The following is a 23,277-nucleotide window of genomic DNA, read 5'->3' on the forward strand; positions in this document are numbered from 1 at the left end:
TGGGTTTTATATAAAAGCAAGTTTGTGTCAATAGACAGATTTTATTTGGAGAGAAACACTGGCATTGGGAGGGTCGCACAGCTGCAGGGCAGGATTCAAGGCCAAATCATCTCTGTTGTGGCCCAAACCTTTACCCACAAGCGGCCCTGCCTGCCATCCCATGTGCACACAAGTTGCTTCTGCCTTTATTTTTCACCCGGAAGAGTTCAAGGTTTAAGCCTTGTTTCCACTGCCAAAACACTTCCCAGCCAGCCATACACATCGTGATTGCTTCTGTCTTTGTTTCAGCGTCTGTTCATACACACGAATTGAAAGCCAGTCTGCTGAAGGCAGCATGCCTGTTGTCATGGCCAGGATGGGGATTTCATCCTATGTCCCAAAGCCTTTCCAACCAGGCTTTTCATTTACTCCTCTTCAGGCTGTTTCTCAAAGCCTGGCTGAGTCTGTGCCTACACGGGTCATGGAGACCACTGAAATACGAGGGAAACAGGAGAAATATAGGTTGAAGAACCACAGACCATTGCAAGCTCATGTGCTTTCCACCACTAAATCCCACCCTCCATATCTACCTGCAAAACTTCATTCCGCCCCCACACAGGTGTAAGCATATGTTTGGCTCCATGCATGTCAGGAAAACCAACCCTTAGGAAAGTCCTTCCCGTAAATATGTTAACAGACATCTGGGATTAAACACTAGTTGAAGATAAGCACACACTTGCGTGTTTTGCTGAAACAGCCTCAGAATGAGGAAAGTCTGAATTATGCAATATGAAAATAATACTCTCCATTTATTAAGCATGTCTTGACAGTACATAAAAAAATTCTGGAGCTTTCTTCTTGGCCAGATATTTCTCCCTCTTCATACCATAGGTATGCTCCGATTGTGCTGGGAGCAGAATGGCAATACTGTGACTCATTTCATGTTGTAGGCTGGAAGTACCGTATTTTGTTCCAGAAAGAAATAGGTGGTAGGCATAAGATTTAAAAGGCAGCTTTTTGTAAACCAGTATATTCTGAAACACATTTTGATCAGTTGCACCATCCAGTCCCTCTTCAGCTACAGCCCTGGCTATGCTTATTTTTAAATTTATAACTGTGCTGGGAATATGGCATGTCCAAATTAACTTACAGTGGTGAATGAGGGAGTTAAATAAATTTTTTGTGTTTCCTTCCAGAGCAACTCTCATGGCAGTAATTGCTGCCACACACTTTTGCCATCAATTCTACGTTGTGTTTGTGCTGAAGCACACAGGCACAGATGAAGTGATACTGTTCTTGCAGGGCCCATTAAAGTTATCCAAACCTTTTTTTGTTTGTCGGCCTACATGGAGTGGAAATGACCATCCTCCTCCTTTGGTTTTGGAGAAATTACGCAGGGTTTGCCCACCAAGACCACCATGGTCTGCAGATTTAGATATAAGTCTCTTTTGGTGGTGGGGCAGAAGTGAAAAGCAAATTAACTCCTGATATTTAACAGATGATGCAAAATCCCTATGCTGTTTGGTAGCAGCAGGTTTCATTGGTAACAATCCAGGATTGTACCCTCTGCATAGGCTCAGAGACAAGTCAGCATCACTGGCCCCATCAGACCTAAACTGGAAACTTCAGGAGGCCACATAGCAATTCCTAAAAAAATCTGCAGGGTTAGAAACAAACCCTGGGAAACAGTACCTTGACTCACAGCCTCTCTCACTAGGACTGAAGAAATTTTAAATACAACTACCATGTCTCAAAATCAAAGATGCATGGACTGTTGCTGATGTTTACTTTAGAAGTGTCCCCAAGTTTTTCACTTGTGACGAACAAAGACCATGTGGCAGGGCTTTGTGAGCCACGCTGGCCAGCCATACTTTCTAGGGTTTGCCTTTTAAAGGGTAGCATCAATATCCTTGCCTGGAGCACACAAAAATCATGTAAAATGTTGGAGGTTCCTGTATATCCAGCCCCAGCAGCTGAAAATTATGTTTCCCTTCTGCAATTCAGATTTTACAGCTGTGGTTTGTGTTTAACCACTGAAACCCCTGACCACCACCACCCCCCGCACACCTCAGCGACCGTTACACATCAAAGAAATCAGCACAGATAAGACAGTACTGTAAGCCTGCAGCCTGCCTTGGCTTGGCTTCGAGCTGGAAATCCTTCCACTCTCCTCGACCAACTCAGCCCCTTGTAAGCCCCAAGCTTTACTGGGATCAGCTGCACCTGACTCTTTTGGCTTAGGGCCGCATTCCTCGAGGGAACTCTGAATCCCCCAAAGGATCTGTTCCAAGCAGATTTTTCCAAGCAGATTTTTTTTCCTCTTAGGAAACCAGCAATGCAGAGGATATACATGCAGATAAAGCCTTAAAATTGTTGCTTATGTAGAAACAGTTGGATGGCAGACAGAGGCATTTTGCTTTTGGTGGCAGCATCCTCACTAGTCCGGAACCAGCACTCCCCATCTGACTCTGCAGCCTCCATACCTCTGAGAAAGCACTGCATGAGCATGGGGAAGGACACTGCAGGATTAAAGACAGGGTATCAGTGTGGAAACATATGTCCTATAAGGCCAGGTTGGAATTATTTCAGTCTGTACCGAATAAGTCTTCTAAAGAACACTCCTGAAATGGCAAAAGTTCCAGAAGGTCACGAAAATAATAGAAGGTTTAGAAAATAAGGTCAACAGGAAAAAGCTTCCAGCATTACAAACATCAAGGCTGGGGATTCTGTGCAACAACACAGAGCAGCAAGGTAATAGTCCAGAGGGACCAGTGAGGAACAGAGAATAGAAAGCTCAGGCAGAGGGAACCTTGGTTTTTGAGAAGTTCATACATACAGAATAGCCTAAATGTCCTCCAACAGCCCAAAATTTAGAATACATTTTTTTAGTAAAATGCATACTGTGATCTGTGGGCCAGGTGTAAAACTGAATAGACTGCCCTGTGAAATTCGTGTTGCACAGTCACTGCAGATGGCACAGTCATTGCAGATACACGGTTCAGAGCAAGACTGGGCAGGGAGCAAATGCTCGTTCACATGGTCCAACAGCGCGTCTTTACCTCCAAAAGCCATACTTTATGTTTTTGCTCTGTTTATCTGGTTGAATAAGAATCTACAACAATATCCAAAACAAAGACATTATACCCTCAACATACTGTGATGGTCAAAGAGTGCACAGGCACAGTAAAATAACCTTCACAGCATCCCTCCAGCCTGGATTCAGTGAACGGCTCAAGTAGAAGGGCATGTCTTTGATATCCCATTTGCTATTGTTATAGCCTCTGGTTTTAAGTTTTAAACCTTCTAACAGTGTTATAATGAGCTTTCCATTTCTTTGCTGACGTGGTTGATGCCTGCAGGTTATTGAGTTTAAAAGCCAAAACACACAGACACAGAAAATTTTCTTCAGGGTTGAAAAAATATATATCCTATTGGAAGGGTGGGATTTAATTATCCTTTGTTCTCCCAAATCTCACAAAAACAAGCACAGTCATATGTCTCCCAGTACAAGGCAAGCAAAATCAAGAGTGCCTGTTCAAACTGGCATCTTTCTAGTCCCTGGTGGGTGGCAGAAACATATGTGCAAGTTGCAAGACTTGAAATTTAGGACTTTGCTTCACAAAATGTCCACATGGATCAGATGAGAGATTGTCACTCATTAGAAGAAATGTTGCGCACCAGGCCAGATCCTGACAGCCTTAGTTATGTGGGCCAGCGTTTGCCTGTCCTGGGACTGCAGCTGCATTCATGGTTGGTACATGCATCAGGATTTGGTGTAAAGCTATTTTGGTCTTCAGCTGTGTTATTTGCTGGTGCGTTGTTCTCAACAAATATACAGTGACAACCTGTAGAGATTGATGCAAAATTTAAAAAAAAAATTTTAAACTCCACAACAAAACAAAGTAAATAATTTCCAAATCCTGTAGTGGATAATACTTTATGATGCATGAAATAGCTGTAATACAAAAAAAAAAAAAAAAAAAAAAAAACAGAAAGAAAGAGGATTAAAGGCTTTTTTTAAATTGTGATAATTATCCATATCACTACATTGTAACCATGTAATTACACATTGAAACACATATTCTGCCTTTGTAAAATTTCTGCTGCCATTTCTCAGCCATTCAAAGCAGCCGTTAAATGACACTAGGAAACAGTCCACATTGTCTGCTGTATTGTCTACCTCCTCCCCCTCTGCTTTTGTGTTTTCTTCCTCTCTCCTCCTCCTCCTCCTCCTCCTCCTCCTCCCAATCAGTTTCAACACTATAAAATATCACTGCCTACCTCAATCTGTGGAAACAGGGAGCAATTCCACCAAAGTCAAACCTGGGGGAAGTGGACCTTTTCAAATGGTGAGGGAGCATCACGGTCAGAGAAGGGGTCAAAGCCAGCTTGGCAAGTGTCTTGGTGACTAAGGCCAGTAGCAGCAGCGAGCATGGGAAACCGTTGTTAACGGTGCGTGGTGAATGTGAGGAGAGAGTGCTGTAAGTCTGCAAAGTCTGTCTGAAAGTCTTTCTATACGTGTATATGAGTGTGTGTGTGTGTGCGTGTGCGCAAATATGTGCCTATTAAAAAAAACAGATTTTTTAAAATGCTAATTACTGGTGCAAATGAGTCCCCTAAGGACACTAACAACCTACAAGGATAACCAGATCTGTAGTAGATCCTATGGCAGATTCTGCGTTGCCATATTTAGGAGGAAATACAACAGGCATTCATACCTTCACAAGATGTTATATGGGTGCAAAATATTAGAGCCTGAATTACCTGTCAACACATGCGGGAGATGCCTGCCTGTTTCTGGTGGCTGAATTGGCAGGCAAAGATGCAGACAGGAGGCTTCCTGGGGCCCTGTTTCTACCCTACTCCTTCTCATGGACATGCCTGAAGTTACCTTCCAGCCTCACATCATTCACTTTAGAGAACCGCGTTGTGTGAGTGGAGAGCTTTCTCAGTGAGGCACCAAAGGCATTTTTCTTTTAAAGGTTATTAGTCAAAGGAACAAGGACAAAAGATAATAATTAAATCTAAAGAGACAGGGAGAAGAGAGAAAGAGGAGGGCAAATAAACTACGACAGCTTCCACCTCTTCTTGTAAAATTATGTGCAAATCTTCTCCTCTGTGAAAAACAATTTATATCTAAATATATATGGCCAGATGGGTATGGTAACTCATTGCTGCTTGAGTCACAGAATCATTGAAAAAACAAAATTATTAAAACAGGCCCTTCCCAAGCTATCCAAGGACTGGTTTCTGATTTTGGTAGTTGTTTTAAATGATGTTATGTTTTGCTTGATAACACAGAATCAAAAGCACAGAGTTTCCAAAGCAGCACTGACCTCTTAGCCAAAATAATGGAAAATTTTTGAAAAACACCAGGAGAGCGTAGAAAAGCTCATCACAATGCTTTCGCTGTCATCGCTCACTGTTTTTCCGGGGACAGCTGATGGAGGGTTGTTCCACTGGAGGTGGAATTTCAATTAAGGTCTTAGCATTTTAGTAAGTAGGGGCTGTAAGAAAAAAAACTTGTGGAAGCAAGTGAGCCTTATTAACCATATTTGTGAATTTGCATTTAGGCTGTCCCTGGAAAGGACAATGCAGTCTTTTTTATTGAATATGGAAAGCTGGGTACAACAGAGCCATTTTCCTAAGTATGCTGTATCCAGAGGAGGCGTTAGCTGATTTTCATGTTGTGCAAAGTTCAGCCTTGCTACTCTCAGCAGACGGAGTCCCCATTATATTCCAGATGCAGTACGCACACATCTGTGTACAGCATACGGTCCAAATTCGCCTCTTTTCTGAAGTGAAAATGAGTCTTCACTTTCTCCAGCACTTAGTACTTCTGAAAGCTTCTTCCTGAGGCATATTTTTTTCCTTTCACCTACTTTCTTTGGCCATATATATTAGACAAGCAACATCTCTTGTGCCTGGGCTGAAGCCAGGGGAGTATCCCAGCCAGAAAGATTAGCTGCAATCATCTCTGTTCATCGTTACGTGCAGCCTGTGAGCTTGCCTTCAGCGCAAGGGTAGACTCTGCCCTGGTGATCTGAGAGTTCAAAGCAGTGCCCTAACCTTCGGCTGTCATTTGGTGTTGGATCACACTAGCCATGTGCTACCTGAGAGGCGATTTTATACAGCCACAGAAAGGGCATCAGCCCGTATCGGTCTGGCACCTAACAGGTGTGAAGCTGCCGTAAGTTATTAACCAGACTGAACTCCAAATGAGCATTTTCTTCTGTTTTGGCTGAACTCGAACACTGGTTTGAACCATCTGACAAGGCTCACGATTTTTTTTTTCATATTCAAAGTGGCAGCTCTTAAATCTTCTGGGCAAAGTATCATTACTATCCTAAAGAAGGATTCCAAAATCAAAGCATAATGGAGTACAGAGGGGGTGTACACACATACCCACTTTGCACACTGATTTCATTTTTAAGGGTGACAGTTAACTCTCATTACTGGGCTGTTATTACCCTTCTGGTTGCATGTGTTGTGAATTACAGTCAGTGTCAAGTACAGACTAGGAAGAGAGTCTTAAAAGCCAGTTCCTGCTTCCAATACAGTCAACAGGACTTTTCCATTGCCTCACTGGGATTCAACCCAAGAGAGACTTCAGAAACGCTGAAACACCAAAGAACAGAAAACATAACTGGAGTGACAGGCTGGGTGCTCTGGGCATATATGCAAAAGTCACTACAAAAGGAGAAGAGCAGGCTGGATAACACTAAATTTGGTAGCAAAGTTGATGGAATTTCTCTGCATTTTTAAGCTTACACAGTGATGAAAAAAAGACAATTTGCTTAGACGCTGAGTGTGCTTAACAGATTGTCCCACTGTTTGCTGACATTTAAGATTTTCGAGTCTCATGTTGAAGCATGACCTTGGAAAGCCTGGAATGGAAGAGATCTTTTAGGAACAGACGTCTCTTGAGAGCACAGCTCCTATATGTACCACTGAGAGAAGGACAAACAGGCTCTTTGGCAGGACAAACTTCTAGGGCATTTTCTATCAGCAGCCTCTTTAAGAAAGGCAGAAGTGGTGTGTTCTCACTTAAAATTCACTGTCACAAACCTTGTAGAAACTGTGTTCACTCAGTTCTTATTACTGCCAAGAAAAAAACTACAGGTCCTAATATCTGAAAGTAAGTGTTCAACTATTATTTTTAATGCCTGGTTTGCCATTAAAAAGATTTGAGTGAAACCTAAGATTCAGTTAAACATAACTTTATTTTTAGATAATTTATTCAATTTTGCGTCCTCCAAGATTCACTGCAGATGCAACACGCCTATGCAAATGTCATGGATCACTGTGTATTTCCATGCAAGGCTAATCCTTCATCTGGTTGGTGTCTAGTTGGTTGAAGATGAGGGGTTTACATGAATAGCTGAGGGCAAAATTCAGGCCCCCATGACTGGTAACAACGTAGGATTTAGTGGGATGGTAAAGTGTAAATGTTTGGAGAAAAAAATGGAAAATCAAAAAGATTTAGGCAATACTTCTTAAATAATAAAATGGCGTTAGGGTTTCAAAAGCAGCCAAGCCACTTATGAAGGACAGTTCCCAGTGACAATCGGTGGGTTTGTGCTCTTCAGTCATTCGGCTGCCTTTCAGAGCCCCTCACTAAGACCATGTCCAGCAAAAAAACTCAAGGCAAAAAGCTGACTTAAAAACACATGTCCTCTCCCGGCAGTCAGAGAGGCTCTGCAGGAACACACGCATCTGCCCACACACATCCAACCGTAAGATTAGGGCCAAAGTGTTTATCAGTGGAACCTTACCAGAAAAATTTTTAGATCTGTTTGCATTAATGTCAACACTGGCTTCTAAGCTTTTCCGTGACTTGACAGTAAGTGACATTTAAAGGGACAAAAGATCTTTTTACAGCCAGTGCAACACAGCCCGTCACGCGACTGCAAAGGCTGTAGTGTAACCACGTGAATCCAGAGATGCAAGTGCCATATCCACTTGGATAAATGCTATCATCTCTTCAGTCTTGTGCAAGGAAAGCACGTGCCTGTCAGATACATTTAATTGTCTTTTAACCCTCCTGTCAGCACAAGTGTCAGCTGTTTTCAAGTCCCCCCATGTAATAACCTTCCTACGAACAGTTTTAAAGTTTAGGCCCACAGAAGCAGTTTGCCGATGGACTGGATTTGGACTACACCCACAGCCTATGTCACAGGAGAAGGAAAACATTGTGCGTCTTCCATCCAGGACCAAAAGATCTTCTTCCTTCCTTCTGAGGTGCAGATAAAAGAAATTGTGTTAGCTGCAACTCTCAACAGAACTGACTAAAACCAGGCTTCTTTTTTCCCCCCCTATAATTTTACTCAATTCATTATTTTCCAAAGAAACACCTAAAACTCCTCCTTTGTCTATCTTTAGAGAAAAGTAACCAGTTTCAACTTTCAAATACAACACTCCCTTTTATAGACTTTCATTTAAAAGGAAATTTCTTAGGAAATAGCCATTTCTTTAAAAGAACATGTTATAAAAAGCCAGCATAAGACACAGGGAAAGATTTTAATTTTTTTCAGCATTCATTCTCTCCATTAGTTCTGGTGCTCAGGGCACCTTGTTGGTCAGAGGGACTTTAGAAATACATTGCATGAAGTGGACCACATTAGACTGAGCCATAAGCGCATTAACCACCTCCCTGTTTTCCTCTCCCCATTGCACACAACGCAGCTGAGGAAGCTGCGCAGTTATTCAGAGTGCTTCAACCACAAGCTGCAATGACAAACAGCAAATCTGACTCATTGTTGATGTACCTCCGTTACTGAGTATGTCTAATGAGCTGATATTTTATGGGTATTTCCTAAGCAGTGCAATATGAGTCCTGCAGATCCCCATGCTGGAAGTTAGCCCACCGTTCCCTAATCACGAGCCTCCGTGCTGCGAGCCAGCATGGAGCAGCAGTGTTTGGAGAAGGCTGGGTTGCTGCAGCATGAATGTGCAGCACATAGATCAGCACGGCGTGGCAGAGCAGGGCAGAGCTTCACTCCATGTCAGTGAACATGGGGAGGATGCATGAGCAGAGCCCGTTTCTGTTTCCATCTGCTCCCTCTGGTCCCACTACTGGACTGACTTGGACACAGGAAATCTCTCCCCAGTGGTGAGGGGTGCAGGCCAGGGTGGCGTGAACCTCCAGAGCAAGATTAATTCCGATGATGACTCTGTGGGGAATTTAATGGCGGAAATGAGACACCAGCATTTGAGGAGAAACCTCCTCAGAAGGGATTTATCAGGCTTTTCCTGGTAATGTTTTGAACTGGGAATAAATCCAATGGAAGGAAGCCAGTGGAACCCCCTCCTCCTCTGTACCCATATCATAAGATCAGGCCCTTCAAGCGAGGACCTCAGAGCCATGGTGGGATCAGGGTCAGCCTCTTTCCCTGGCCAAGAGAAAGATGACCTTTAAGTCACGATGCAGCAAAATTCCTGGAAGAAAAAATGCCACCGACTCAGAGAAACAATTGGCCTCTGGCCCTCATCTGCTTTTTGCGCAGACACATCGCAGCTCCTCTCCGTGCAGCTGCTTTGGATTCTCTGCAAGCACCAGCCACGGTCAGGGGCCAGCAGCAAAGTTCACGTATTAAATGATGCTTTTGACTCTTCATTGACCTGTGGAGCTGGATGATCTTCTAATAACCAGATTAGAGACACATTACCTTTTTACATTAGGCAGGGGGAAAGAAACCACAGTGGGAGTTTCCTAAAACTAGACTGTGTAGAAACCAGGACCAGAATACCTTACCAGCCTGTCCAGACACACAGAGTAGCAGCAGGCTCCTACTTTCCAGACTGAACTGCTCTATAACTCTTTAGGATGGCAGGAGGTGCACCGATAATCCAACATCAAGGGCAAGGTGTTATTCTTTCCCTGTGGTACAGGCAGCACTGCCTTGCAGAAATCTCAATGCATGTGGACTAGAGACAGCTTTAAAAACAGATATCAGAGACAGAAGTATGGCAAGTTAAGAGGGAAACGATTCAAGAATATACACCAAGCATCAGTGTTTGCCACATGAGCCTCAGCAGTGAAGCATGCCAGTTTGCATCAGACCAGACTCATCACTGACCATGCAGTTAAATTGCCAAAAATAGTGCTGTGCATCTGAGCTAGTGAGACAGCTCCATCCATCCCACTCCATGCCAGACTGCTGTGTCACATACCTCTGCCACATGGCTGCTGTCTCCGTTGAGTTTGAGCAGAGGGATTTCCACTGCTGCCTCTGATTCACGTTTCGTGTGCTGGTTTTAAAGTGTTGCCATGTGGTGTAGTTATGCCAGCTGGCAGGGGGAAATTCTGCAATGCGAGAAGGTGCAATCCTACCCATGCGCTCTCTTTTCCATCATCCTTGAAATCCTTGTTCTGATGAACAAAGGATCCCTAATCCTTGCGTATTTCAACAGTCACTTAACCAAGTTACTTTACATGGTCACCTCTATCTCAAATCTAAGTTGACTCCAAGGATGAAACAATCCTGGAAGTCACTCCCAGATTTCTGTCACCAAATGGTCATTCTCCAGGAAGACCAGGAAGCATTTCAGTCTTGCCATATTTATATTCACTGAAAGAGCTGCCCATTTGCTCTAAGCATCCCTTTAGGAACCACAGCAAAATGAAATTCAGCCCTGTCACTCTGGTATGAAAGTATGTGTGTCAAGCCAGAGAAAGCTCTGCTCACCATGAGTATTCTCAGTGTTATTTAATAATACAGGTATAGCTCCCAAATATTACAGCTTCCTTTTTGGCTATGATGACAAATGCTTCGAAAACAAACAACAAAGTGGCTGTACAAAAGAGGGGAAAGAGATGAACAGCAAGTTCAGTTTGAACAGTGGAAGAGGACAGTAATTGCAGTGCATCTATTGCAGCGCAGATTTAATATATGCAGGAGATCAAATTGTTAGAAACAGAAGCTGTAAGCATATGGGAAAAAAAAAAATAAAAAAGAGCTTAGGGCTGAAACCACAGTTGTTCAAACAAACGGGCTAATCGCAGCCTTGGTTACCCACACATGTGCAGGTGCAGACTGATCTCAGCCAGCATCTGTGGAAAATGTCACTTGGCAAAAGAGCACATCACACAAAAACAAATGCTGCGTGCAGACAGGCAGCGCTGGCAAGCTACACTAGGAAAGGGTCCTTTCTGGTCTAGACTGCACGGTGGCCTCTTGAAAGGGCTATGTAGAGTGTTCGTTGTTTGGCAGCGTTGTGACAGTTCTGGTACGGGCAGAGCTTGTTTACCTGCCCTGCAGAGGGGCTCTGGCCAACGGAGAGCCCCGGTGCAGGGCTGCCATGAGAGCTGGCAGAGGGGCAGTGGCAAAGGGAGTGGAGGGCCTGCAAGGCTGAGCCTGGAATAAATGCACCAAGCAGCACCTTCCTCACCCTCCTGCTCCCCGTTCCCATGTGGTCAAGATTGCACAACCCTTCCCTTGCATCTGCTCCCTGCCTGGTTGCGTAAAATCTACAACCAACATGTAGACACTATTTTATATACTGGTTTTGTCCTGTTCCTTCTTTGATTGCGTGAGCTCTGGATAACCCTGAGACTGAAGAAGAAGACAGACAGGTACTAAGTGCACTAGGTGAAAGCAACTGAGTTTATTTTACCTTCTGCATTTTGTAGAGTGAAAACCTTTCACCTGGCCTCCCTGTGACAAACATCATGTTGAAACAAGAACAGAAAAACACAGACAGAAGAAAAAGAGAAAAGGTGCTTTGCTCAAAGCACTAAAAATGTCAGCAACTAAAACAAAAACTATGCTTTTTTTTATCTTCTGGCTGTGTCTTTGGGACAAAGATCTGTGATCCACGCTTGCTTCCTCTTTCCTTCCAGTTTGTTTCACCATAAGCTGTAATGGAGCACATGATGCAGCCACTAGTCGCAGAGCAGAACATCTCATTGCATCAGAGCATTAGCAGGCACCGGGGCAGACAGATTTACACATCCCAGATGTAGAGGGTGCCTCCTTCACCTCGTGCAGGCAGTGTCAGAGAGGGTTTAAAACCAGCATCAACTTCCCCCTTGCATTTCTCTCCCAATGCAGCTCGGTAGCAGCTTTCCTTATATGGATGGGTTTGAAAGCAGCCAAAGAAATATCCTTAATGATGCCAGTCTGTGGCAACAGCAAAGGCCAAAGTCAAGCCTAGGCTTGGTACAGGAGAGCCCTGGCACCATTCTAACCCATGCAGTCGTGCGCCCCCTCCCTTGCAGCTCTGCTAAACCAGCACTTGGCCCCAGATCTTGCTCACACCCACTGGCATGAGCAAGAGGTGCAGTGCAAAATGGCTAAACCCACTCAAGAATCTCACAGCTTGCTTTTATGTGCCTTTTTTTTACCTGCTTTTACCATGAGGACATTTAAGGTCAGGTAATACAGTGCTCATTTGCTGCTGTAGGGCGATGACCATACAGATTTGCATGTGCTCAGCCATGAGCCAGCCTGGTTTGCTGCTGCCTTCAGACAGCCATTGGTTTTTTGCTGGGCTTGATTTGAAACACCGTATGCTATTTTGTTCACTCCATTTTTGTTGCACCAAAGCAGAGAGTTGAGGGTTTCTCAGTGTTTTCTAAATTTGTCACTATGAAAATGCAGAAAAATTCTCAAAACCCTTTTAAACTGCCAAAAAGGCACAAGAAAAAAAATGTTTTCCATGACTCAGCTTTTCTCTGCATGGAAGACTCTTCTTCAGCTGAGCTTAGAGGTGTCTGAGTTAATACCTGTTTGCTCAATCTGGCAGCCTGACTCCTTTGTGAATGTACTTTCTGAATGAATTTCTGGGCCTCTGTCAGACACGTTACACAGGCAGGGCAGGAACTGGGAAAAAATGTTATCTGATGAGTTTGGCTTTGGCCAGTCAAAAGGCCCCAAGGTGCCTTTTTATACAAGTATCAGCACTATTTCATTAAAAATCAATGGAAAATTACAGCATGCCTGAAAACTCAGCAACATCCCAGCGACTAAACAGAAACAATCCCTGCCAGGCAGCTGAGGCCGAGGTGAGTGCTTGCCCTACTGATGTTCAAATCAATTTCCCGCAGCAGCGATGTTTAGCCACTCTAATCTTCTTGTCAGGGAAATCAGCTCAAATAAAATATTGCGGGCTCTCTTGCTTTCCAAGCACGTGGGCAGCGTGCCTTGTTCTCTGCTGCTCGGTGCACCTGCAAGAGCCAAGGACGCGGGACTGTCCCACAGGGATGAGCAGGACACAATGGCCAGGCTCTGAGCATCACCCAGGGGTATGTGTTGCCTGCAACGATGGCCAAACCCAGAGACTCCTCTGTTTTGAGATGCAGCCAAGGCTCGAGGTTTTGTACCCCAGCTGCCCCCAGCTGCCTGGCATGGCCCCGAAGAGCCGCGTTCCCTCTGTGCACCTTGTTTCCCTTGCCCCGAAACAGGAAATTTTCTTTCTCCACCTTCATTGTTGGTGTGTTTGCTCTGCAGAGCCAGGCTGGCCTCTGTCCGCCTGTTTGCACCGGCCTAATACAATGGAGTCATAACCCGAGGTGTTGCTGTCGTAAAAATAGAAACAGAGAACAATGTCTTCCTTAAAAACAAGGCTTTTCATGTATCTGATTGTGTAAAGTACACTGTTTAAGATCCTTTCACCGTGCAAACCAGTAACTCAAATCAAAGGCACAATTCACATCATACTTGGTAATCATTCGCAGGAAGTAGCTGTGGATTTTCTACCTTGATTCATTTCTCCTTTATTTGCAATGTTCTATGATTTTTCTTCAAAGTCCCTTTCCTCTGAAGTGAGATGTGATCCCCATTAGTGGCACTTTTATGTAGCTGAAGAAGTATGTCAACATTTCCTAATATAGATTAAAGCTGCAGAAAATAAGGGGGGATGAACTGCTCAGCACTTGGGAGAACAGTGTGAAATAGAAAAAATTACCAGGCATGATATTTAGAATGGTATCTCAGAATGGCTCTTTTAAGAGTTGCATATTTCAGTTAATCATTAAGTAAATCCAGCCTTAAATAAAGGGAGGTGGAGAATAAATTATATTTCTGCCAGATGAAAGAATAATTTGCAGAGATGCCCAATTCCATATTGGCCAATATTCTGATTTTTTAATTGGGGTATCTGCTGCTGTCCTGTATTTTGCTGACTATATTCCTTTCTCACTTAAGGGAAGAAAGAAAATAATGTAAAAATAACCATTTCATCATAAATTTCTGCTCTTCTGCAACTAGTGACCATTGCTTTTTAAGATCAAAATATTTTAACCACAATTTATGTAAAAACATACACTGCTTGTTTCAAAATGAGTTAACTTTTTTTCTCAGCTACAAGACATTACAACTGATGTTTCTCCCAACCAAAAGAAATTCCTTTGAGCTCAGCAGAGCTGCCTCTGATGTTCACAAGGTGGAAGAAAAGGTGAATGAAACCTAATAAATCTTTCCAAGAGTAAATACAGTCTAACTGCAGTTATAGCTAACAGGGAGTGCAAGACATTCCTGGACATTTAACCAAATTAGAACATTTGATTTGGTTCGAAAATTGTATTCAAGCATGGACTGATTAACAGAAAAGTTTAGTTAATTAATCCTAACCTAAGAGTTAGAAGTTTAAAGAGCTTTGGGTAGAGCAGAAACCATCACAAATTCCTGTCGCTTGGAAAAGCTCCCCATTTGAGAATTAATTTTCCTTGTACATGATAATGAAAGGTTACAAATTACAAAATTTCCCTAAGAGCAAAATTTCTGCAAGTAAAAAAGTCAATAAATGAATCTGCTGGAAAAACTCAACAGTTTCACTTCAAAACTTTTAAATCAATGTGGTGGTCACGCCTATCCATGCCAGCATTAGGTTTAATGCATTTGCAACAGCCTGAAAATTTTGGACTCATATTAAACCTCGTTTTCACCATCATGAAAAGCACTCTATGGCAGCTGACAGCCTAGATCCAGATACTTGTGTTTTGCTCCCCATCCAGGCTGCATTACCCATCACCCAGCAAGCCACGGGCTGCCACAACACCCCTGGTGCCTCCCTGGAGTCCTGATTGGATTCCCCTCAGCGGTTACTCCTCCCAGTGCAGGAGTCACCGCTCACAGCACGCGTTACCGTTGCAGCAGGGAGATAGCTTTACGTAGACTGGTTCAGGTCTTTTCGACAAAGGGAACAGTTCAGATCAGGGTCAGTTAGTTCACATCATTTCACTTCATTTCTCCCAATGGAAACATCTGAACTCTTCTGTTTAAAGCGACAGCTTCCCATGGAAACTTCTGATTCTGTAGAAATCACATTTTCTAGCCGAAAAATCCTATCCAGCTCTATACAGGAATTTGGATTTATTTTTTTCTGTCCAAAGGAAAAAATTCTCTGGCCTCAGCTCAACCAGGCACTTCAGTATCAGTTCTGTAAATCCAGGGCTGGGCTGCAGCCAACATGCAGCTCTTGCTCTCCTGCAAGACACGGTCTGTGCTGAAAAGGCCACCAAATCATCCCTGGTGGTAGGAAGCAGCCTCCTTAGATCATGTGGGCTGGATCACGCTCCGCTTCGCATGAGTGCAGTCATGCTTAAATAAAGGATAGGGTTTGCCTTCACCTCTCCAAACATACAGAGGGTTAAGACCAGGCATTTCATCCATCTGCATCTGTTGCTTTTCCAACATTACAATCACTTCATTGTCTGCAGCGGCTGCCACACTGGAGAGGAAAGTGGAAGGCTTCTCAGAGAAAGCATTAACAGCATTTAAAACTTTTTCAGCAGCCAAGAAAAAAAAATAATTCCTAACTTCAGATTTTCTTATCAGAAAGTTTAAGTATTTCCAAGAATTTTGTTTAAGGTGTTTAACATTTCTGCTTCTGAAGTCATATAGGTTTAGAGCTGCTGCACAAATGTTTGGCTAATCTCTGCAAGCTGCAGGGTAAATAGCAGCTGAAGTTAAGTCCTGGTGTTCAGTGCAATGGGCCCGATTCTGCTTCTGGAAGTTCAAAGCAGAGTTTCTGTCATGGTCCTCCACGGGTTCAGGAACAGGTACTTTGTTTTCAAGCGCTTTCAAGCAATGCCTCAGGGGGAAACATGCACAGGAAAAAGCCAGCATTAAGGTCAAACTTAAACAAGATGCAGACAAAGCATCAGAGAGGCTAGTGTTGAAAGGGACCTCAAAACATCATTTAATCTTCCTTCTGCCCAAAACACATCTGATAATATGTAAGCCGTCACCTATGGAAGCACTGGAGTTTGGGCAAACCTAATGCTCCTGAACTCTTGCACTTACCTTAGCATGTCATGCAATACATTACACAGGAGACAGCTAGATGCGGTTCAGTGTGCCGAATGTGCCCCTGCCCCAGCGGTTCACAGCTCAGAGGATCAGATGTTATTTTAAGTAACACTACTGTAATTCTGGAATGATGCCTGAGGCACCACTCTGCTCTTTGAGCTGGAGAGCAGGTCTGATTGCAGATGTCTTGCTCAAATGCACATTGCAGCTCCTGGGACACACACACATACCCCAGAGGTCTGTACCCAAATACAACACCCAAAACACCTTGGCCTATCACTAGCTGTATCTTTGCATGAGGTACAGCAGCTAGCTCAGGGCGGATTTGGTCAGCTTGCCTGGCACCTGAATGTAAAGAATAGGAGACTCAAGCGCTTTGTACAGACAGCGGCCAAGCTAGTGGCTGCTTCCTGGTTTTTATTCCTGCACGTAGATCATATTTCCCCTAATGTCAGGTTCTTATGGAAGACACACTCCTGTACCCTTCTGTGTGTATCATAGATAAGTTTTCTTCGTTTCTAGCTTTGGCATCTGTCCTTTTTGTTGAAGACACTGATAAACAGAGAAGCTGTTTTTCTCCTGAATCATGTCCGGCAGCAGTAGGATGTGCAGTAGCGGACTGCAAGCTGCAGTACTAATGATGCTTCTACAGTAACATCTCTCCCCCACCCTGACTCAGCAGCCAGGACAGGTCTATCTTAGCTCCGTGCCCCTCATTCCTTGGCTGTTCTATCACAACTACCAACACTGTTAACATTGGGCAATACTGAGAACCAAGATTGCCACCACAGACCATCTGCTCAAGAGGCCCCTTGGCTGATCTTAGACATGAACTCTTCAGGAACACGAGAAATAAAAGCTCCTCAGTTCATCAGCCTCAAAGTCCTCAAAGAATTCAATCCACTAAAGTCATAGCTGCTGAAGATTAAAATGCTTTTGCTGAAGTCTCTTTGTCACCAAGCCCCAGGGACCTCTATCAAATTCAAAGCATAGGATCTTCTGCCAGTATAAGTCACTGTGGTATAGCTACTCTATCATCTGAAGATCCAGCCGGCAGTGAGGACAACCTGTCCACTGCAGAGCAGAGATTTCATGGCCTTTCATCAGCATAATCTGTTTCCACTGCCATCTAACCCAGACGAAGGCAGATCAACACAGTTTTCAGGAAGGCACTGTTACAGCAAAGAGCAGTGCTGTCAGGCAGCACTACCTCTCCAAATTGCTTTCCTCTCTCTTCCAGGCAAAAAATCCCTAGCTCTGATTCTCGAGCAGTGCGAGAAGAGAAGTAGCAGAGAGCTGCCTTAATTCCCCTCAACCATGCAGAGAGCCTTGTCCTCCCATGCTCTGGAGTTATTTTGTGAAACACTCTGTGATGGCCTGGACATATTTTAGTGAGATTTCTCTCATTTTGCCACTAATCTTCCATTTATTCTGAAGCCATTTACCAAGTCTCATGTTCCCTTGATAAGCAGATGCTTGACATAACTTGAAGATAGCCTTTTCCCCAGCACTCAGTTGCAGTTAGAGGAATGACTCGTTGCCTTACACAGATAGAAGAGAGGTGCTAGGCAAATTCTCAAAGGCTCCCTTTATTCCCACTTTTTCTCCTTGGAGTAAAATTCACACTCCTTGATGTGCTTACCATGACCTCAGCATCACTGTTAGGAGATTCCAAATACATCCTTCACAGAATTGGCTTTCAGTAAACAGTTGATTTAAAGAGGCTTGACTGACTTTATCTGTGTTAAAATAAACTGAAAATGCCATAGCATCTGGTCTTTTGCAGGTCAGGTCAGCACAGGCAGTTAAAATACTAAGATTACCGCAATTATCTGTAACTCTCTAATAATCTCAGAGCTCTATCACCTTTGCTATTGACTTGAGCCCAGCTCTAGATAAACATATATTCCTAGATACTGTGCTATGGTGACAGAAGCTCTAAAAGAAGAGCTAAGGATATAGATATAGATAATAATTTACATTCTGCCTTTCATTTTTTGGATAGGCTCACATTGCAGTCTCAGACAAATTTTTGTTCTTTCATTCATCTCAATGCTACAAACAATCACTTGATCTCAGAAAGGACACTTCCCCTTCATCAAGGTTAAGGAGATACCTAGTATTCCTCATGTTTAGGAACAATCATAATATTTAATGATATTATGTTCAGGTTCTATCTATTTATATTACTTAATGCTACATTTGTGCTTCTGTCTAGCATTTGCTTGGATTTAGTGTTATTACTTTCAGTAAAGAGTAAAAAGCCCTCAATTAGAGTATCATTGAAATACACACATCAGAGTCTATTTGCCTTCAAATTTAGCGCATTTACCTAGGCAATTACTAGTTTCTAACTCAGGAGTGGAACTGCCTTCCCAGGGACAGTTGATGGTGTGCAGTGAGCTGAAATACTCAGGAAGCACCTCCCAGCCTGCTGCAGTGCACAGCCCTCTATTTAAGACAGAGTGAAACCTAACAAAACACTTAGACACAATGTCAATTGTTCTTCAATTCCCCAGGCACTATAATCATGTTAGCCTTTTCCATCTAGCACAGCTTTGCATAACGCTGAGGTCCCAAGACCTCCCTCAGGACTGTGTTACTGGAGAAGCTGGGCACAGCGTTCCTTGCAAACAGAGACCCCAAGGTTACTTGGACTCTGCTGCCGGCAAACCTGAATTTGTCCAAGGATTGATTAGCACAGTAATAACTCACTGAGATGCAGGGGAAATCCTCCAGTGCTGATTTTACAAACAATGAGGTCAATGATTCCGATAAATCAACTTCATTCATGCTGTCTATAAATAAGTAATGTCCCAGACTGGGAAGAAGCTGGCTCACGTTTTAGTGTTGTGCTTGTTCTGAAAGCTTTGGGAATTGCCATTTTCTTTCATCCGTTTCTGGACCAGATTCTTTCTGCTTGATATTCCTAATCCACCTCCACTGCTTTTGTGTTATTTGTCATGTAAGCTGGACAATGCTGAAGTCTGACTTCTCAATGCATTTTGAAAGATTTACAGCATTTCATATCAGCTGCTTGAATAAAAAATGATTGTTGGAGTGGTACATCTCTTCCATCTGCTGTCTCGGCATAGCTGTGACAAGCTGTAGCCTTTTTCCTCTCAAGAGGAAGCCACATAGATAAGTCATGAATCTTCCTATAAGATGACACTGTCTAGATGAATCTATTCCTGTTGCAGAGTGGGACAACAGAGCTGTCATTTGGTGTCAGCCTGTTTCCCCATTGTGGTGGCAATGGGCATGGGTATTTTCCCACCAATGCCACTGGAATCCTCAAGCCTGTACAGACGAGGCAGAAGGGAAGGGGTGCCCCTTGCTGCATGCAAGAAATAGGAGTCCAAGGTGAAGAGTAATCCCTAGTGGTAGTGGACAGATGTCTGGAAAGGAAATATTGAACACTGTTTAGATATTGCTTCTTTGATGCTTCCAGAAGTACCTGAAATGTTCTGCCGAAAAAGTTTGTCTCTGCGTAGTCAATCCCAGACTTCCAAAAGTCTTTAACATTGACTTCCATACCATGGCAGCATTGCAGGAGCGTGGCTATTTGCCTCCCCTTTTGTGAGATGCCTTCAGTTATAGTCTCCAGATTTTCCATACAACCACAGAGTTAAAAAGAATATAATAAAAAGGCTTACAAATACAAAAGCCAAGAATTACTTGACTTTGGCCTTAAGAAAAGCATAAAGAACTGCAAGACTCATTAAATAACAAGAATAAGCAACCAATGAGAGCTTTAGAACAGCCATCGAGAGATGACAGGTAGAAATAGGAAAGCCATGTTACCTCTGGCTAGACTGTTAATGAAACCATTGCTAGACCACACTGTCTCATCCTAGTGACTGCTTGAAAAAGAATTTGGAAAAGAGCTACAAGAATTGTATAAGAACAAGAAAATATGCCTTGTAGGAAGACACTAGATGAGCTATTTAGAGCAGAATAAATGATGCTATGAATCCTATCTGGCTTTAAAGTCACTAAATGTCTGTGGCCTAAAGACAAAGTAGTGAATTCCTCACCACCTCATTAGACCAAGAGCTACATTGAGTGAAATCAGCTGAATCCTGGCCCTGGAGGCCTCTCTGTGCTCCCACCACGGGGAGCAGACTGGAAATGTTTTTCAGATATTGTAAATATCAGATGGGCAAAAGTATTTGTTCAGCAGAACATAGATCTCATCCATTGATGAGGTGACAGAAAATGGTGAGGTTTACTCAAAGCCCTTCTTTTGAAAATTACTGGCTCTCAGAGGCCTGTATGAGCTAGTGGTAGATCATTACAGGAGCAATTAAAGAAAGGCATTTAGCACAATTTACATCTATAGTGTGGTATTCAGGCCCATTACAGGGCAAAATAACATGCTTTTGATTTTTCTTTCAGAAAGAATATAGTTAAGCTTCAGGATAAGCCTGACATAGAAAATCCATTTGGCTGTAATCAAATCTTGTTTGTCATGAAGGAGGAAATGGAGGAACATTTCCTGGAGATGGCCCTCATGTGTGGAAGTGAACAATGGCCCCGGCTTGAGTCACGGGGCGTGGCAGACCCTGGGTGAGACAAGGGTCCTGTAACACCAACTCTTATCTGCCCTAGGTGTGTTGGCCACACAATGTTGTAGCATTGCATTCAGTCAAAGCAAAGGGAACATTTCCAAGAAGGAATGCTGCAAGGATAGCCTTCTAGCTTAAGTGGCAAATAGTCATTAGAGTTTAGCTGATTTTATTGTCATTCCTGGCCTTGAATGACGGGGACATGTCATTAAGGTCTTTCTTGCTGAACGGCTTCCTTTGGTGGCTGCCAGATTGTAGCATCGCCAGGGCTTTCATTTGCAGGTTTCCTAAGTATTCTCAACTTCAGCTGCAGCAGTGTAACATCTCCTGAAGACTAGTCCACAGCAGCTAAAATGAAGTTCCCCAGACACTGACACAACCAAAATCAAAGCAGCATGTGAGAGGTTAACCCCTGGCAGCGCTATCCCTATTCTCTTCACCCAGATCAGCCAAAGAAAGATATTTCTGAACAAAAATATGGCCCAAAATAGGGTTCATAAATGCACCTGAAACACTTAGAACGTGCTAGAAAAGTGCGCTGCCCACATTTACTTTATTTTCCTGTTGTATGTTCAAAGCTCCTGTTTGTTAAAGCCTGGGATATGTAGTTTCAGTTCAGTTACTTAGATGCCTGAATGTTATGAGACTCAAAGGGAATTAGAGACCTAAATGTCTTTGAGACATGTTGAGTTTCAGTCCCTAGTTGGAACATAACAGGAATCCTCATATTTCAGCCATGGAGATGCTTATTGAGGAGCTATGCAGCATGAAGATAGTTTATAAATAAGATTTTTAAAATCACTCTTCAAACAAACTCCTACAAAAACACTGCTGTCCTGTCTAGGGTAAGCCCTCCTCTGTGAAGAGGCAAGGGATTCCCAGTCCATTATGACAGCTCTCACAAAACTACATCCAGGAAGGAAGGAAAATATTACCTGGCAAGCAAACATATCGTCAGTAGCCCCAGGGATATCAGCTGCTGGAGAACACATTGCGTTCAGTATATTGATAACTTCACTTCACAGAAATCACTCTGAAAGGTGCCAGAGGAAGGAACTTGAGGTCCCCGAGACACCCTGGGATTTGCTGCAGTCCACAGACAATGCATTTGCTCTTGAAGATACAGTCTGGAATTCAGACATGCCTTGCAAAGGTTATTATCAGAGAGGGAGAAAAACCTCCTGAGGAAATCATTGGCAGCTGCCCCCTTATGGGGAGTTCAACTTAAGCCTCAAATCTATGCTGAGGAAAACACACACAAAAAGAAAAAAAAAAAAAAAAAAAAAAAGAAAAAGAAAACCAAACAAAACATACAGACAAAAAAAAAAAAAAAAAACACAAAAAACCTCATCATAATTGCAGGTGGACTCTATCCTTTATGTGAATGACTTGACAATAATTCTGGTAAAGAACATGGAGGAAACTGTGAATAAATGGTTTTGGCATTGCTGAAAATGTTCTGATTTTTTAGGCTGGTGTTGCAGCAGATTTAGGGCATATTTACAAGGAAGAAGACGTATCAGCTTCTTCATTTACTGCAAGAGCTGAGGAGAAGAAAATTCAGTTCTCACCTTCCTGGGAGTTGCATTAGTCCTCCAAGGTGACACTGTGATTCCAGTTATTGCCACTGAGTATGGAGTGGTTCACCCATTATTTTGCCAATAAGATCTAGATTCCTTTGTGAATTCAAATTTTTCCTATTTCCAAATGTCCTGGGCATGATTAGGGTGCCCCAAGTCAAAGTAAAATATTTCACTCTACAACTGGAAATGGTGTTCAACTAGAAACTGGACAAATACACACATTTGTGCATGTTATATATAAAATACACGTGTGTATGTGTGTGCATACATATTTTAAAGACAAAAACATTGCTCATTTTATTTCTTATTGCTATCCCCTCTCCTTAGTCTCTGATCTGCGTTTAACACATTTCTCAGATCCAGTTACAGTTTCATGTAGAGCTTCACCCAACAAATACATGTAGGAGCAAAGAAGTTTGTTTTGAAGTAGCATTGTGAAACTGGGCATGAGCTGAAGCCAAAAGTTTAAAACAGTACTGCTCCTCTTGAGCGAGGCCTGTATGAATAAGCACCTTTGGAAAGGAAAGGGAATCTATAAGGCACACATGTAAAGAGCTTTCTATTTAGAAATGGAATATTTGGTCAAGTATCTACCCACCACTTAAAGCAGTAAGAACCCAAAACTTAAAAAACTCCACTGCAGCTGACCAAAACCTGCTCTATTGTCGATCTTCTGATTTTATCCTCTTTCCCAGCTGGAAAAGAAATGAACTTGGGCATTTCTACTGCCAGCAGGTCAACCAGAATTCCAGTTGTTCTCATACTGGTGGCCATTAGTCTGTGTCAAGTAGCATGCATCTGGTACGTAGAATCATAGTGAACAGACAAATGCTTAATAGTCAGAGCTTGATGACAAGGGCAGAAGATGACCCTTGTGAAAGTCCGAGGCTTGAT

The 23,277-nt window shown here is 43.0% G+C and overlaps 1 protein-coding gene across 1 annotated transcript in view; it reads left to right on the plus strand.

Moving 5' to 3' along the window:
* The window catches only part of RHOJ (ras homolog family member J), a 53,831-nt gene that overhangs the window by 17,467 nt on the left and 13,087 nt on the right, over window positions 1–23,277 (plus strand). The window lies entirely within an intron of this gene.

The sequence above is a fragment of the Leptosomus discolor genome, chromosome 3 (assembly GCF_034619465.1).
Source record: "Leptosomus discolor isolate bLepDis1 chromosome 3, bLepDis1.hap2, whole genome shotgun sequence".
NCBI classification, from domain to species: Eukaryota; Metazoa; Chordata; class Aves; order Leptosomiformes; family Leptosomidae; genus Leptosomus; species Leptosomus discolor.